Source organism: Diuraphis noxia, unplaced genomic scaffold, assembly GCF_037042655.1.
Source record: "Diuraphis noxia isolate RWA-SAM2 unplaced genomic scaffold, SU_Dnox_SAM2 contig0001, whole genome shotgun sequence".
Classification (NCBI taxonomy): domain Eukaryota; kingdom Metazoa; phylum Arthropoda; class Insecta; order Hemiptera; family Aphididae; genus Diuraphis; species Diuraphis noxia.
In genome coordinates this window covers 15,832,848-15,849,115 of record NW_028301711.1, presented here as the reverse complement: position 1 = coordinate 15,849,115, position 16,268 = coordinate 15,832,848, and the positions used below count along the sequence as shown (strand labels likewise).

At 27.0% G+C, this 16,268-nt stretch overlaps 2 long non-coding RNA genes across 4 annotated transcripts; one reads left to right on the top strand and one right to left on the bottom strand.

Annotated features, from left to right (window-relative positions):
- Positions 1–1,978: 1,978 nt before the first annotated feature.
- On the bottom strand, positions 1,979–10,150 carry LOC107167538 (uncharacterized). 3 transcript variants are annotated; one of them, XR_016189440.1, is made up of 8 exons: positions 9,913–10,150; positions 8,725–8,993; positions 8,440–8,579; positions 4,437–4,525; positions 3,794–3,924; positions 3,592–3,672; positions 3,086–3,510; positions 1,979–2,402 (listed from the first exon to the last, which is right to left on the bottom strand). It is a non-coding gene; the product is annotated as an uncharacterized LOC107167538 (long non-coding RNA). The 3 variants fall into 3 exon arrangements; XR_016189441.1 differs by having other exon boundaries at positions 1,979–3,510; positions 8,428–8,579; XR_016189439.1 differs by having other exon boundaries at positions 1,979–3,510.
- Positions 10,151–11,369: 1,219 nt separating this feature from the next.
- Positions 11,370–14,597, top strand: LOC149059931 (uncharacterized). Its single transcript, XR_016189927.1, has 3 exons — positions 11,370–11,630; positions 12,025–12,158; positions 14,470–14,597. It is a non-coding gene; the product is annotated as an uncharacterized LOC149059931 (long non-coding RNA).
- Positions 14,598–16,268: the final 1,671 nt, after the last annotated feature.

Here is a 16,268-nt window from a genome sequence, read left to right as displayed (position 1 = left end):
AAGAACTTAAAAATGGCTATTTGCTTAAAAAGTAACAATACAATAAATTATTCAATATTCAATCCTAAATCTTTAATATTGTTTTATGTATAGTTCAATAAGTGATTCAACTAAAGTAGTTTCACCTTGTAGTGCAAATACAAATGAGTTACCTACTTGCAGCCTTATTGGAAGTCCATTAGGTTGAAGGTAAATAAATTTATAATAATTTTAATATTTTGTTTGATATGTAGAATTTGGGTACGATTTAAAAAGTTTTTCAATATTTAATGGTTTATTTTATTTTAGTTTGTCAGATTGTTCATTAATTGAAACACCAAAAAAAAGAAAAAGATTTGGGATGGCACTCGATTTGGTGATTTATCTGTAGGTAGTGTTTTAATACCAAGAAGGATAGCGAGAAATTTCAAAATAGTGAAGTCTACTGTTTTAAACCTCCGATATAAAAATAAATTGTGAACTCAGAAAAACCAAAGATTATATAAAAAAGTTTATTCAATAAATGGTGTTCTAAGTGAATTAAAAAAAAAAAAACTTAATCTCAGATGCTGCTGCTGATAACTGAAAGGTACCAAATGTGTAATACTGTAATGTTAATTATGTGTATTATGTGTATTGTACAGTGAAACCTTCCGTTACGTACTATAATAGCAGGAATGTGCATCCGCCATTTTAGTTGCAAAATATTTCAGATAACCCATTATCATATCTTCATAAAATATTTTGTCATCATCTAGTCTATGCTTATTGCTTAAATGTTTCATTGGTTCATATTATACTTAACTAAAGATCGTAAAAGTACTGAGCAGTAGGTAAATAATTTATATATTTGACCTGCGTTAATATATTGTGGCTGGTTTGTCTACATCTAACGATTCAATACAGATTAAAGATTAAAAAAAAAAAAAATCATTGCTGTAGATGAAAATATATCACCCAAGAATGTATTGAATAATGACAAAATAATTATATTGAATAATGACTCTAAAATTGACTATGAAAATCGACAAACCAAGAAATAATCATTAATACATGTTAAATATATTCAACATAATAGCTTATACTAAATCGTCTACCAAGCAGCTGTAGACTATGAGCAGAGGTTAAAGTGGGGAAAAATTCCAGAGGGGACTGATGTCTCCATAAAGTTTTAAGCGTTCCATATATAATTTTAGGTATAATGTCTAATGTATAAAATCCTAATTTGTTAAAGGGGACGCTTTTTAACCGCCGTCAGAGGTAAGGGGACTGAGTCCTCCTGCGTCCCCCTCCACTTTAACCCCTGACTATGAGTATTAATACGTCATACCCACATGTGTAATGTGTTGTCTCTGTTTTACCAATACATAATATATCAAAATTTACTTCCTGCAATTCTAATTTTAAATGTAAGAATAATATCTGTGTTCATTTGTTGGGTTTTTACAATATTTTAATTTTGAAGTGATTATGAATATTAGAAAATGCATATAATTCACTTAAAAATTAAAATAATGAAAAACCCAATGAGAAAAGAACACAGATAATCACAGATTCTTTCATTTAATTTTGATAATAGTTAAATTCCCTCTAATATTTAAGCTAACAACACAAAATTGGAATCGCAGGACAACCCATCCTCGGGTATTACATCATCTTGAGTAATGACTATTAATTCATTAATTTAGTTTATAACAGTCAGACAATCCTTCAAATAATAATTTTTATTTAAAATATTATTTATATATTTCTGTATCTTTTACCAATATTTTTTTTTGTTTATCTATTTTCAAATGTAAAAAAAAAAATGTATATATTCAACACTAAGTTAAGATGACATACGTTAGTAAGACTTTATTTAATAAAAGAAAAATTTCAAATTATGCAATTGTAACGATTTATTTATTTTTAAAAAGAAAATATTCTGTATAAAATAAAAAACAAATATTATAATTTATATTCTAGAAAATAAAAACAATGAATTGGTTTAACTTTATAATTTAATTTCTTTTCTTCTTTTCTGTTGCTGTTCTGTATATTTTTTTTGTTTCTTACAAACAGATAAATTACAAGTTGTATAAGACCTGATAGTAAAATAATGTTTTATAAACTTATGTTTGACATTGCAATATTTTTCAAAGAGCGGGTAATTTAATGTTATTACTTATTTCATCTACAATATTAAAATTTGAGTTATGTAAAAAGCGGGTTTTATATTTTCTATAGACTAATTCACAATTAAAGTACTGTATTATTGATACAAGGTTTTTTCAATTCTCCTTTATTTAATGATTTTGTGTAAAACTTGTATTTTTCTGGAAGATTTTTAGTTTCTGTGATGTTGCACATGAATATACAACATTCGGTGCTGCTCGGATATGTGATCTACCAACATTTTTCTACATAATATGTAGACCGCACACCTATAATACACAGTAAATAGTAAAAGTACTATAGTAGTATGTAAATAAATAACCAAATTAAAATAATAGTCAAATATTTTAATTATTAGTATATTAGTAAAAATCATTAAAAATAATAGTAATAAATAATACAATACCCAATGTCATAAGTCAAAAATATTTTTAAAAAAAACCAAAAAATCTTACTAAGAAAATTAAAAATAATGTAAAAAATATTAAAAATAATTTTATGTATAAAAACCTTAACGATAAACTGCTTTAATGTCCCTCAAAAATTTAGGTAGTTTTTAGTAATTTAGGTATTCTTTAGGTAATTTAATTGAGTTCCTTTATGCAGTACTTTTTAAATTTTTAATCAAATGACATACATCTGGCATAATAAACACATTATTACCATTATAAGTAAAATAATTCTGTCGAATACCAGTTTTTTTTAATTTTTAAACTTAACTCTTTCCATAGTAATCTGTTTTCATTTTCCATATCAAAAGATAGTGAATGAACTTTCAAACCAGCTTTTTTACAAAACTCTATGCAATCATAAATAAATTGTTTGGTTAATTCTGTAATATGAGCACCGATTACATGTTTCCAATTATTCTTTACACTACGTAGCAACACTAATAAAAGTTTACTTCCAAGTTTATTAGTGTTACCAAGAGTAATCTTTCCATAACATTTACCTTGGTTCTTATCATATGATTCTTCGCAGCTAATTTCCATTTCATCAAACAAAAGAACTCAGAACCTGTCTTCTTTCTCCAATTGTTTAACTTTAAACACTAAAGGTTCTAACATTGATTCAAACATTCCAAATTTTAATTTAAGACCCCGTAGTCGACGAGCTATCGTGCTATAGCAGAGTAACGGAGAGTTCATTTCTCTTAAATATTGAAATCCATGAATACCAAAAGCAAAACGAATTTTTAATGATTTCATAATTATTTCATTATCCCACTGCTGTACATTTGTTTCGTTAGAAAGAACATTTATTTGCTGTTCAGTTGAAAATTGTTTAAATTTCCTTTTCAGCAGTTTCTTTTTTCAATGTTTCGACTTGTTTTTTTAGTTCAGCAATTTCATTGACATACTCATGGCAATAAATACACTGTAATTAAAAGTAAGTAATATATTTTTACAGGAATCATTTTTGAAAAAATAGCTAATTTTATTGTAGAAGTCTACTTACAGATTTTACATATGAAGTGTTTATGTCTTTTGAAGTATCTGCAATCTGGCAGGAAATATTGTCTTCAACAGTAACAGGTCTCTATTAAAAAAAAAATAAAATATGTAAATGTAATTAATTTAATGTAATTTAATTAATGGTTGTACCACTTAAATAACTGAACTATTGATAATTAATTTAATAATTAAATTTTTTTGCACACCTTTTACTTTGATTATCTGGTTGTCATCTTTGGTGGATTTGGAACGTTGAAAATTGTGGAAACGGCGTCCCATTTTAATTTAACCCAGCCATCCATTCTATTTCTCTTAAATTGGTTCTCCTCAAAATGAACTGGTAGGTTTTAAACAATAAACATTAATGGCAGAAATAACTAATTAATTATTAAATATAACTAGTTAGCTAATGAATTAAACCATAATTATTTACCTAGATATATTAATTTAAATAATTGGACAAAAAAACTGAGCAAATTTTCATTGTCAGACTAATATAGTAAAAAAAAAAATGTTTATAATTATAAATAGTATATACTTTTTCTTATACTTATTATTCAAAATAATGGTAAATTAAATTAATTATTATTATGGTACAGTGATTGATGTAAGTATAATAATTTTATTGACTATATTTAAAAAAATTTTTATATTTTTTTTTTAAAGCCAAACGATTTATAATAGACTTATATTTTTTTTTATGCATATTTTTAACTTAAAATTAATATTTATAAACTATAGCCTGTAGGTAAGTATAAAGAATAGTAATCAAAAGAAACTGAGTCTATATTTTTGTGTTACTCTAATAGGTAGTTTTATTCACTTTAAATTATCTAATAATCAACTTACTTCACAGAGACGAGCAGATTTTTTGGGTTTCCATTGACCTCTTCTGCAATTATTAATCTATATTTTTTCTGGTCTTGTTGTGCTGAAAACTGGAACAAACGTATAACCTGATTACTGTGTTTAGTTAAATTTACAGCAGAACACGACATTGTGAATTTGTGTCAAATAAAAGTTGGAGCATAATTAATAGAATATTATTTAAACATTTTAAACAATTTAATTTTGATAGACAAAATACAAAACTATTGTTATAATACTTATAGTGCCTTACTTTTGTCCTTCCCTAAGGACACCTTTCAACAGCGGGTGGTTTCCTGAGAACCAACTACAAACTCTTTATACAATCTGAACCCACTGTATATTAATATTATTGTAATACTCTATTATTTTTTACTAATATAATGTAATATACTAATATACATACTAATGCTATACTAATATACTATAATATTATAACAGTTGTTTTTTTTCATATTACATTTATGTATTTAATATATTATGTACTATAGTCAATTATATGGGTGGTAATCGGTAATAGATTGCTGTTGTATGTTATATATTTATGTATTATATTAATGCGCGTTAGTTTTAGTATTATGTGCTAAATGTTTAATATTAATTGATTAAAACTCATTTCCACTCAACTATTGACTTGGTGATCAACTCTTTTTAGTTATAATGATAATATTGTTTTGTTGTTATATTGTAGTAATTCAAAATAAACAAAAATAAATAATTGTTTCAATGTTTAATTTATATTTTAGGTTTTGGGTTCTGATGTTTTGGAAAGGGCTGCATACGAACTGAGTCCCAGTATAACCTTTTTTGACGAATTGAGTCCCGGGTTGTTTTAAGGTATATAGTATATATCAATTGAGTCCATTTAAAATTTTAGGTATATTATAATAATTGAGTCCATGTTTTATGTACTAACTGAGTCCCATCAAACTAAAAAAAAAAAAAAACATTTTCCTTCCCATTTTTACAGACTATCTTAGGACTATCTGTAGCAAAAAATTCTACAGGTATGGTTAAAAATGTTTTTTTTTAAAAATATTTTATAATATAAATATATAATAATGTAGGGGTATAATAATACAGTATGAATAATTAATTGTGTATAATTTAATAAATATAGATAATGATAATAATTTATAATTCTTTATATTGGTAAAAATTTATGAGACAAGCATTGTACATATTCAAATCTATTTATTTTGTTTGATTGCAACAGCTGCATTTGATGCTGAATTTCTTTTTCTTTATCTTATATAAGATACACGGCTGTGCGGCATAATTTCTGCTTTGTCTGGACTCGGACGGTTGATTTTATATTTTACTCAAAATAATCCTCGGACTCAATTTGTATACTATTAGTTTCCTAACCCCGGACTCAATTAATATATATCTCGTTTGTACCCGGGACTCAATTAATATATAATTTTTTTCCTTAGAGGGACTCAATTGGTAAACAGGGTTGGAAAGGTTGTTCAAAAATGGACTAGCAGGTAAAAAACAGCCTTTTCAAATTAATTAAAGCAGTTTTCAGTAACTTTGCAGTATTATTTTCCAAAAGCTACACATATCTCCGAAAAACTTTTAATAATCTTTTTCCTAGTCCTCAATACATTATGTAGATGGTACATGGCAGTAGACAGAAATCTTGGATTCACAACAGAGCCATTTGAAGCGATTTCTAAACTTACAAAAGATAATACAGTTTTTTGTAATTTAGTTATTGATGATATGTGTATAAGGCAACAAGTGGAGATGGATAGTCAAAAATTTTTTATAGATTTATTAATATAGGAGCTGAATATGCATACAACAACGACACTATACCACTTACTAAAAATGCTTTGGTATTCCTCGCAGTTGGTATCAATGGGTATTGGAAAATGCCTATAGCATATTTTTTAATTGAAGGGTTGAATGGTAAAGAACGTGCAAATTTATTGATGAAAGTTATTAATTTGTTAAATGAAACTGGTATGAAGTTAAGCTCTATTACTTTCAATGGTGTCTCGGTAAATACAAAAATGTGAAATGAGTCAGAGGTAAATTTTGATATTGATCATCTTCAAGCATATATAGTTGATGATAGAAAAGAAAAGGTTTATGCTTTCTATGATTCTGCACATATGTTATAATGTATTCGAAATAATTGTAATTCTTAAATTAGTATCAAGAATCGTGGAGGTTTAATTTTTCCAAGTAAATAATGTTATTCGTTTATTTCACGAAATCAGGAAAATGAATGATCAAAACATTAAAGTTGGCCGTTGGAGAGAAAAATTAACAAAAAAGATTCTTTTTCATCATGAATAAATCTGATTTATTTATCTTATTTTTTTTTATTATAACTTTATATACTTATATAATTATATATTGTATATATATATATATATTGTCTTTATTATTATAATTAATATACATTATCAAAAACTTGAAAACTATATAAATTAAATTGAACTTTATATCCACTCTTAAATATTTTAAAATTTAAATAAAGTGTTCTAAAATATTTTAGATAGAAATACAATATTATTATAGAAAAAAAATCATGAATTAGAAAAAAACGACCTACATTAATAAATTGTTTGAGAACGTATAATAAGGGATTATGGCCTATCTATTCTTTGTTATCTATGGTGTCAGGTCTTTTGATTTCTCACTTGTATTTAATTTGACACTAGCTTCATTGAAATTCCACATGTAACATTAATTCATTTTTTTTAAATTTCAAAACTGGGTCATATGTTAAATAATGTTCTTTCATTTTATGGTTTGATAAAAATTTGGTTTGTGGTCTTCCAATCAGTTGTCAGAAGAACAAATTTACAAACCAGTATATACAAAACTATGATTTTAATTATTACACTCGCCTACAAAACAATTACATATAATTTCTATTTGAAATATTACAATACAATTTTAACATAATTTCAGACTTAATACTCCAGGATTTAATAGTATCAATATAAATACATATATATGTAATATATTTTATTGTTTATATTGTGTATTTAAATAAAACTAAATTTTTAGATTCTGACTAACTAAGGATTAAAAATACAACACTAAATTTTCCATAAGTTTTCCTTCAAGTAGCTATAGAGAAAACTCGAAGCATCATTATAGGAAAAATTTTAAGTGCGTTTGAATTTTAAATTTTTACGAAATAGCGTAACGATAACGATTTATCCTCAAACGATTTTAAATATTTGTAATTATTCAAAAAGTATAAGTCGTAGATACTTGAAAATTTTACCAGTTATTAAGATTGGCATTTTCTTTACATAATTTAATTTTCAAAATATTTTGACTTTTTTTGAGATATTTATAGATAACTGAAATTTTCAATTTTTCTGAAAATTTTTTTTTTAAATGTCGATAAAATTTTTTTGGTCCTATCAAAATACTTGAAAATTTAATACATAGTTTCTCATAAGTTATCCTTATAGTGATTGAAAAATTATAAGAATACATAGGCACAATTTTTTTTTTATAAGCATTTAAAATTCAAATTTGACTAAATACGTAAAAATTACGGCAATGTTCAAATTACCTTAGATAGAAATTCATAAAAGTTTTTCTTTTTAATTCTTAGATTTGAAAATTTAATACATGACTCCTATCATATTTTTACAATAGCAGTTGAAAAATAAAAGAAATGCTTAGACACAATTTTTTTTTACAAGCATTCATAGTTTGAATTTTGACAACGTGTAAAAATCACGAAAATTCGCAAATTATTTTAAACTCGAAATTCATAAAAAATTTTCTTTTTAAATCTAAGATTTGAAAATTTTTAATAATCTGTAATATATTCTATCTATTCGCTCAGAATCGTTTTTCGTATACAATGATATAATATCATTGGATTCAAATTTAATTCCATCCATTACAGTAACCCACTTGTAACCTACTGTACATCAGAGTGACATCCACGACTTACCCCCCTTTTTTTTTTAAATATAAGATTATTTACCAATTAATTTACTTTTTATTGCTCTCCGCCCCGGATCCGGTAACATTGTGTCAACTATTGTCAGCATAGTTTGGTTCAGGTTTACATTCAAAGCCTGATTTTTAGCAGTCTCGCTTGAATGTATTTTCACACTAGCTTCATTGAACTACCACCTGTAATTATTATTTTAACAATCATGTAATGAAATAAAATAAAAATCATATTGAAAAAGATTCAACAATAATCTTTAAAAGTAAACCAATGTCTAATATTCAATGGAATATTTTCAATATAATACAATTAATAATTTGTTAATACCCAGTCATCAGTTGGCTGGTCCTCAAAGATAGTTATGTGATTGCAATTATACTATCACATTGATGAAAAGTCAACAAATGAAAAACCTCTTCATCATAGTTTTCTGATCTTAAAAGATTGAGAACATTTTCTCACTTCGATGCATTCTATAAAAATATTTTATTTATCTTACAATTTTCATCTGTTTCTTCTTAATAGGTTTTATTTGCCTTTCTTTTCTATACTGATGGTTTCGTTTTCACATCAACTGATTCTTTGATATGTTCATGCTATGAAACAAAAAAGATAATTTATTTTGAATTATACTCTAAAAATATTTTAGTCAAGTTACAATCAAACATTAAATACTATTTAATTTTATTAAATTTAACGTATTTAACGCTCAAATTCTCTAACTAGAGCCCGCGGCGCCAAGCCAAAATTATGTACGTTTGACAAAGCTGACATACATAGTACAACACAATTTTTTGTATGCTAAAAAAATTACACTGATCCTTCAAGATGTCGGTACTGTAAATACATGGCAGAAGATTACCACTTATGTGACTGTAATACACAGGAGTCATTGTGTTTCGCCAAATTAGGTATGCATACCTATAGGTAAACTATATTATTCTGATCTAAATAGATGCAGATATTTTATGTTGTATCAAATAGAATATTGAATATTATATTTATGAATAAAATACATTACCTGTAAATTAGATTTATTGTTGCTTATTATTTAAATCTATCTTACTAACCAAAAAATATAAGTTAGTTCTAATTTTACAAAAATCTTATTTATGTTAATACTTATCGAACCAAAAAAAGTCAAAAAATCAATTTTGAGTTTCTCAAATAATATGCAAATGTTTGTAATTCAATGTTGCGCATTTTATTAACAATAACATAAAAAGTTACTAAGATAGGTAAATTCTAATTTCACCAAAATGTTGAGCATATAAATACAAACATTCCTACAAAAAAATTTCAAAAACTAGTGAAAAACTCAATTTTTTAGTATTTAAAATTCAAATTTACGATTTTTAAAAATTGAGAATTTAGAAGTTTTTTGACCATAACTTTCAAAATAGGTTCAACCGTTTTTTTTGGAAGTACCATCAAATTGAGAACGCGAAAACACACATATTGAAAAATATTCAGAAAATCAATTGGGAGGTAAACTGCATTTATGCCTTTACTAACCTTCGACTCTGATAGGTGAAGTTCTGTGAAATATCTTGAGTTACATAAGACTTTGATTTTGTAACTCCGCCATTGTTACGTGCAGATGTCGACATCGTCGGTCGACCGGTCGAGTGAAAGTTTTGTTCCTATTGTTCCTAATCCCAAGTGGCTAAGTCCTAACTTCTCTCGGTCAACGACTGATACGGCGAAAGCGAACGCCGCGAGTAAAGTTGGTCACTGGGTAACCGCAGCTGGGCAGCAGTATAACCACTCTTATCATTTTTCGGACAACTACTTATCACTTGAACGCCGCACGGTATTGATCTCTCTCTCGTTCGTCACCGTGAGTGCCGAGTGGTGACGGTGAGGCGGTGACCGATCGGATCCTCACGGGTCACACCGTCGTTAACGACGTTAACTAATAGTGCCGTTAATGGCGACATCCGACCGTTATCCACTGTTTCCTACTTTTATGATATGTTAATATGTTATTCGATTTTTTGTGACGTTAGTTATTTTCTGTATTTAAAGTTGCCTAAATAAATAGCTGTTAAACTTGATGCCCTAGGGTTATCTTTTCAGCCTAGGACCATACTGTAACGTACGGGCAAAGTTTGACTGTTGAACACTTTAAACCGCCATACTGGTCTCTCTCATTGTCCCGTGTTTTTGTGATTTCTTCCCGTGATCACGTTATGAAATGGATAATCTTCGGGACATATATACGTTCGAAATTCGTTATGGGTTTTCCAATGGTTTAATATGCTCTCATGTGAAAAAAGGCAAACCAGGCGTGCAATGCTCATTTTTGTAATTATAAAATAATCGAGCACATTTGGCAGTCACATTCCGTTACGATGAATTTTGAACTAGTATCATCAATGCAATTAGGTCACAATTCCCAGTGACCAGAACTGTAGACTCCTGGTTTAATTCCTTACAGTGATTGTAGTAAAAAAATCAGAAATTGGGTAAGATTTATTACTATGCAGATGCTGAACAGTAAAAATGTTATTAAATAATTAATTAGTAATTTTTATTTTTACGCTCTAAAATGCATATCTTATTTGACTATAATGAATTTAACTTAATAGGGATTAACCCTCAACATTTTTTTCAGAATTAGAAAAATGTTGGTCATAAAAATTGTTTGTTGACTATTGTATTAAGAAAAAATGGTATCTTGGTTGAAGCAGTAATAATGAAAGTAATAAAGAGTTTTATACAGGGTTTTATATTTAAATATAAAAATGATAAGTGTCCAGTATCTATATTTAAAAAAATAATTCCTTTTAGTAACATGCTACTCGATATTTTTCCTCTTCAAAACAAATCTATGAATCATAAATATGTTGTTGTTAATAAGAAACCATTAAAACGAAAATGTTACAAAATATGCAATACTAAAAAGATCAGTTGTATTCTGCATATTGTATACTAAAACAAGTAAACTTTAAAAATGTTGACCCCTCTAATAATTTTTATTTTAGTTACAACTGTGTGTTACTTAAACATAATTTTTTTATTTCAGAATTGCTTATTAGAGATATTGGTAGTAAGATAACTGGTTTATTATTGATGGGATAAAAATCAAGTAACAAAGACCACGTACAAAATAACACAAGATAAAAAAACGCAACAAACCAAATTCAGGACCAATAGATTTTCAGTGTCTGAATTTTTGGGTCACTGTAAACAAAGTACTCCAAATTTCCAAATAAATCGTCCTAATTAAGGTAAATTGATTTATTGTTTAAAATATTTTCTTCTATCAAATTTTGAATAGGTTACACTGTTTGTTGCACTAAAAAAATATTTGTTTTGTTTCCAAATCCAACACTTTTATGATATTATCTTCTATAAATTCAAATTACATGGAAATTATTTTTTTAATCTTGATTTAGTTGTTTTCATATTTGATGATACATGATTGAATTTGAGATTTAAGATGATTTTATTGGTCATTTTGTACTTAAATATTGATAAGTGTACTATGTACAACTGAGTCATTATGTTTTAAAGATATAAGTAGATGATGAGGCAAACAATGTTGTAGAACATATTGGTAATCACGTTTACTTTTTTGTCTATTTTTATTCAAGCTAAATAAATATTATTTATTTATTTTAGAGACAGCAGAGCGTCAAATTTATGGATATGAATCGTTTTTTCAATTTGTCTAGCAAGTACTTTTACGCCATAATCTGTCTTTGTTAGAACATTATAACTATTACCAATATACGAACCACAATATTTTGAACAAGGTAATATATTGAACTTATATAATATTTTATAATCAATGAAATATATATATTTCACACACATGTAGGTTTAGGTTTGGTTTTAACACATTGACGGACAATCACGAGAAAGTACTGCTATAACAGTATTTTTGTTTGATGATGCCAGTGGACACTTATAAATAATATTGCTATTGTAGTACTGTAAAAACCAACCGATTAGTGACACTACTGCTATAGCAGTTTTTTTTTTTCAATGGTACCATATGAAACATGGACGGAGTGAAACCTGATTTTGGGTCTGGAAAACATATTTTTCCAGCCCATTGGCTCATCGGCTAACTATTTCAGGGGTTAACTATGGACTTGAAAAAAAAAAAATCAAATCTAACTTATAAAATTAACAAATATGTTTTTTGTTTTAATATTTATAATAATAATAATATTATAATAATACAAATTTAATGTCATAATGAGTACTTTGTATAACTAAACTATTAAGAATTTGTTTTCCATCAACATTAATGACTCCAAATGTTTGGTTGTAATTGAATTGCTCAAACTGTTTTTAAATATTTTTAAGTAGAAATGATCTTTTATAGGCCACTTGAGTACCGGCAAAGTAAATAATAAACACTGATATAAGCAATGGATAATGTAGGATAAACATTAGAGTAAAAATTACACTTAATTAATGCATTGTAATATGTAACTATAAAATTCTATAGTTTTTACATGTTACACATGGTTTTGATATGTCTTCTTCCTCATCTTCATTTTCTGTGTACCTACTTATTATGTATTTATGTACCTATTGTACCTATAGTCATGGGCGCAACTAGGGGGGGGGGCTTGGGAGTGCTTAGCACTCCCAAAATCAAAATTAGCACTCCCAAATTTTCTGTACCGATTTTTTACATTATCGGTGACAGTAACACTTCTGATTTTAAAACAAGGGGGGGGGGGTTCTCGTATTGTGCTTTAGATTTTAGCACTCCCATAAATTTTACCCTAGTTGCGCCCATGCCTATAGTTCTTTAGCACATTCATCATCTACAGATGTCTTTAAATGTTTCCAAGATTTTTAAAAACTTAACATTTTGTCAGATAGGTAGTTTATTTTTATTGTTTTTTTATTTTATTATCATTATCATCATCAAATTAAGGTTTTAATTTTACATGTAACTTAAAGAAAGCATTTTTAGGTAGTCCATTCACAAATTAATCAAAATTAATAGGTAGAAATAATTTTTAATCAATAAGTATAATTTCTTTATTATTTGTAAATTGTTTTTCTGAATAAATCAAATATTAAATTTATACTATAACACTAAACTTAAACTTCACTTTAAGATTATAACAAAATTTATTTATAATAAGGGTCATGAAATATTATTTACAATTTTATACAACTGAGCACTGATTATACTATTTGTTACTTATGTTTAAACCATTTTTTTAAACGTAGGGCCGGCCCATATAGTATCCGTCAGTATCGGCCCATCTGGAAAATTCCAGATTTCCAGATGGGCCACTCCGCCCCTGAAAGAGCAACTTGTACTATCACCATACAGCATAAAGGGATATTGAGTACTGACAAAATAAAACCGATATAATATTATTTATCTATAAATTATGATGTTCTAAATAGATATTAGTTATTACCACATTATTTCTATTGATAATTATATTTATACCATATCCATGATAATAATATAACGTATACACTATAAACTATCAACACATATTACAAGAATACGTTTGTAAACATTTACTGTTCGTAACGCCGTGGTCTCGGTTTTGTTATTAAAATTTATTAATTATATTTTTATTAATTAACTTATTTGTTCTTTATTGATGCACAAAATATATGCTAAGAATAAAAATAAATGTATTACATCTATAGCAGTATTATAACATTTTTTATAGGTACATCAAAATTTGATGTAATTGTATGGATACTATAGCAGTACTAAAAACCCTACTGCTATAGCAGTACTAAAACATTGATTTTTTTAGACATGCTTTATATAATTTTTGACGATTCTCACTGTCCGTCAATGTATTTTAAAAACTGAATACCTGTTAACCAAACCTATTTCCTGTTTTTTAGTTAATAGTAATCACTAATTTAGTTTATGCGTACATTGACTTCAAAAAAATAATTTTTGCTATTTCTAATTGTTGTTGTATTTGTATATTTCACGATTTTATTGAATGATTGCTGTGAAAAGGTAATCATTTTATAAGTTGATAGAAGTTAATAATTCCTTAGATTGCTATTACAGATAATTATTATTGTTTTTTTCTTTTTACGCATTATTTTTTATTTTAGAACCAATAAGGATAGAAAACAATGATGTTTTACCTCATGTTCACTTCAGGAGATAGAATGGAGAAGGTAATTAACTCTTAAAACCTTACAACTTCTTAAAATATCTATTTATCAATGTGACAATGTGCAAATATACATTTCTTTTTAATGTATGGAATTAGTGTTAAAATTAAATACCTGTCTGCCGAACACTATTTTGCTCACAAAGGGTGGCACACTATTATCCTTAAAAGAAATAAAACCTAAATCTTATTGATAAGGATAAAAAATGCCTTCTCTTACTCATTCTGGATGGTGCTTGAAAATATTTAAATAAAACAAATTGTTTGTTTAGATTGTCGCATATACATAAATCAATAATCCGAATATACACATAATATAAACTATACTTAATGACCATATTGATATTATATTTTTAACTTAGTTGAAATTATAAGAGAAATTATTGTCTGTGTAGCAGTGGCGTACCGACGGGGGGGGTTTTAGGGGTTTAACCCCCCCCAAGTAAAATACGAATAATGATTTTTTTTATGGAATATTATATTTAGGCTAGGATCATATTATGCGGTTTGTCAGTCGGTCACTTACCGGTGGTTTTAAAAGGTTCCGTATATCGGTCTAGTCTGGCCCCGATAACGCGTTAGTAATTATTTTTGTCGAAAAATAATTACTGTCATTCCATGTTACATTAATTTATTACATGGGTCGTGGTTGCTTATGAGCAAAGTACTAACTTCATACACAGATATACGTGTGCGTGTAATGTGTATAATAGATAATATTTTGTAATCGTAATATCGTTGCTATCTACTTTGAATCATGCGATTTGACATAATAATAAATATTATATACCATCTAAACTATTCTACAAATAACCGATCGACGATAAGGTACTAGTCGATTACACTAATCTGCAACGTGAATACTCAGAATACTGGCTCAATTTCATTTTATTTTGAACTCTCGTTCAGAACGAGTCGTTCTGTGTTCAATATTTTTGTATTTATACAATTATTTAATATTTTAAACGTAATTTATTGATTTATTATTTTAAACGTAATTCATTTTTTTTATTTATTTTTCAATATGAGTGATAAGAAAAGAAAATTAAATAACACCACTCTAACGATGTTTTTCAAAAAAAAAAAGGAAACGAGTGAAGACGAAGACGAATCTAATAATTCAAATTCTGTAACACCCGTTGAAAACAATAAAGAAAAAAGCCCGGTTAGTAAACTAAGTATGAATGATAATGATATTGCTAATTATTTTAAACAAACACATACGTCAGATGAGTCGAAATTATCTATTTTTAAAACATTATGGTACCCAGATAAATCTTATCAATTTCCTACTAGTGGAAAACGAAATTTAAAATTTCAATTTAACTGGTTTTCTCGATGGGAGTGGTTAGCTTATTCAAAAACAACGGACGGAGCTTATTGTAAATATTGTGTATTTTTTTCTTTGCACCATGGCGGTGTAGGAAGTGTTTTTTATATATGTATATAAAATATGGTAACCCCCCCCATTAAAGAATTCTGCGTACGCCACTGCTGTGTAGCATGTTTTAATAACACATCAAATTTGTTATAATGTCTATACATCATAATCATACATGTATATGTGGTGTATTTTTTAATGATAGAACGGATTGGCTTGTTCCATATGCCAAGAAGCTATAAATGAAATAGTTGTAGTATTAAACCTAATTACTTACCTGAACTAATGTACTTTATTTAAGTAAAACATTTTTGTTCTTTAAATGATACAAATAGACAGAAGGCATAACTAAGTGT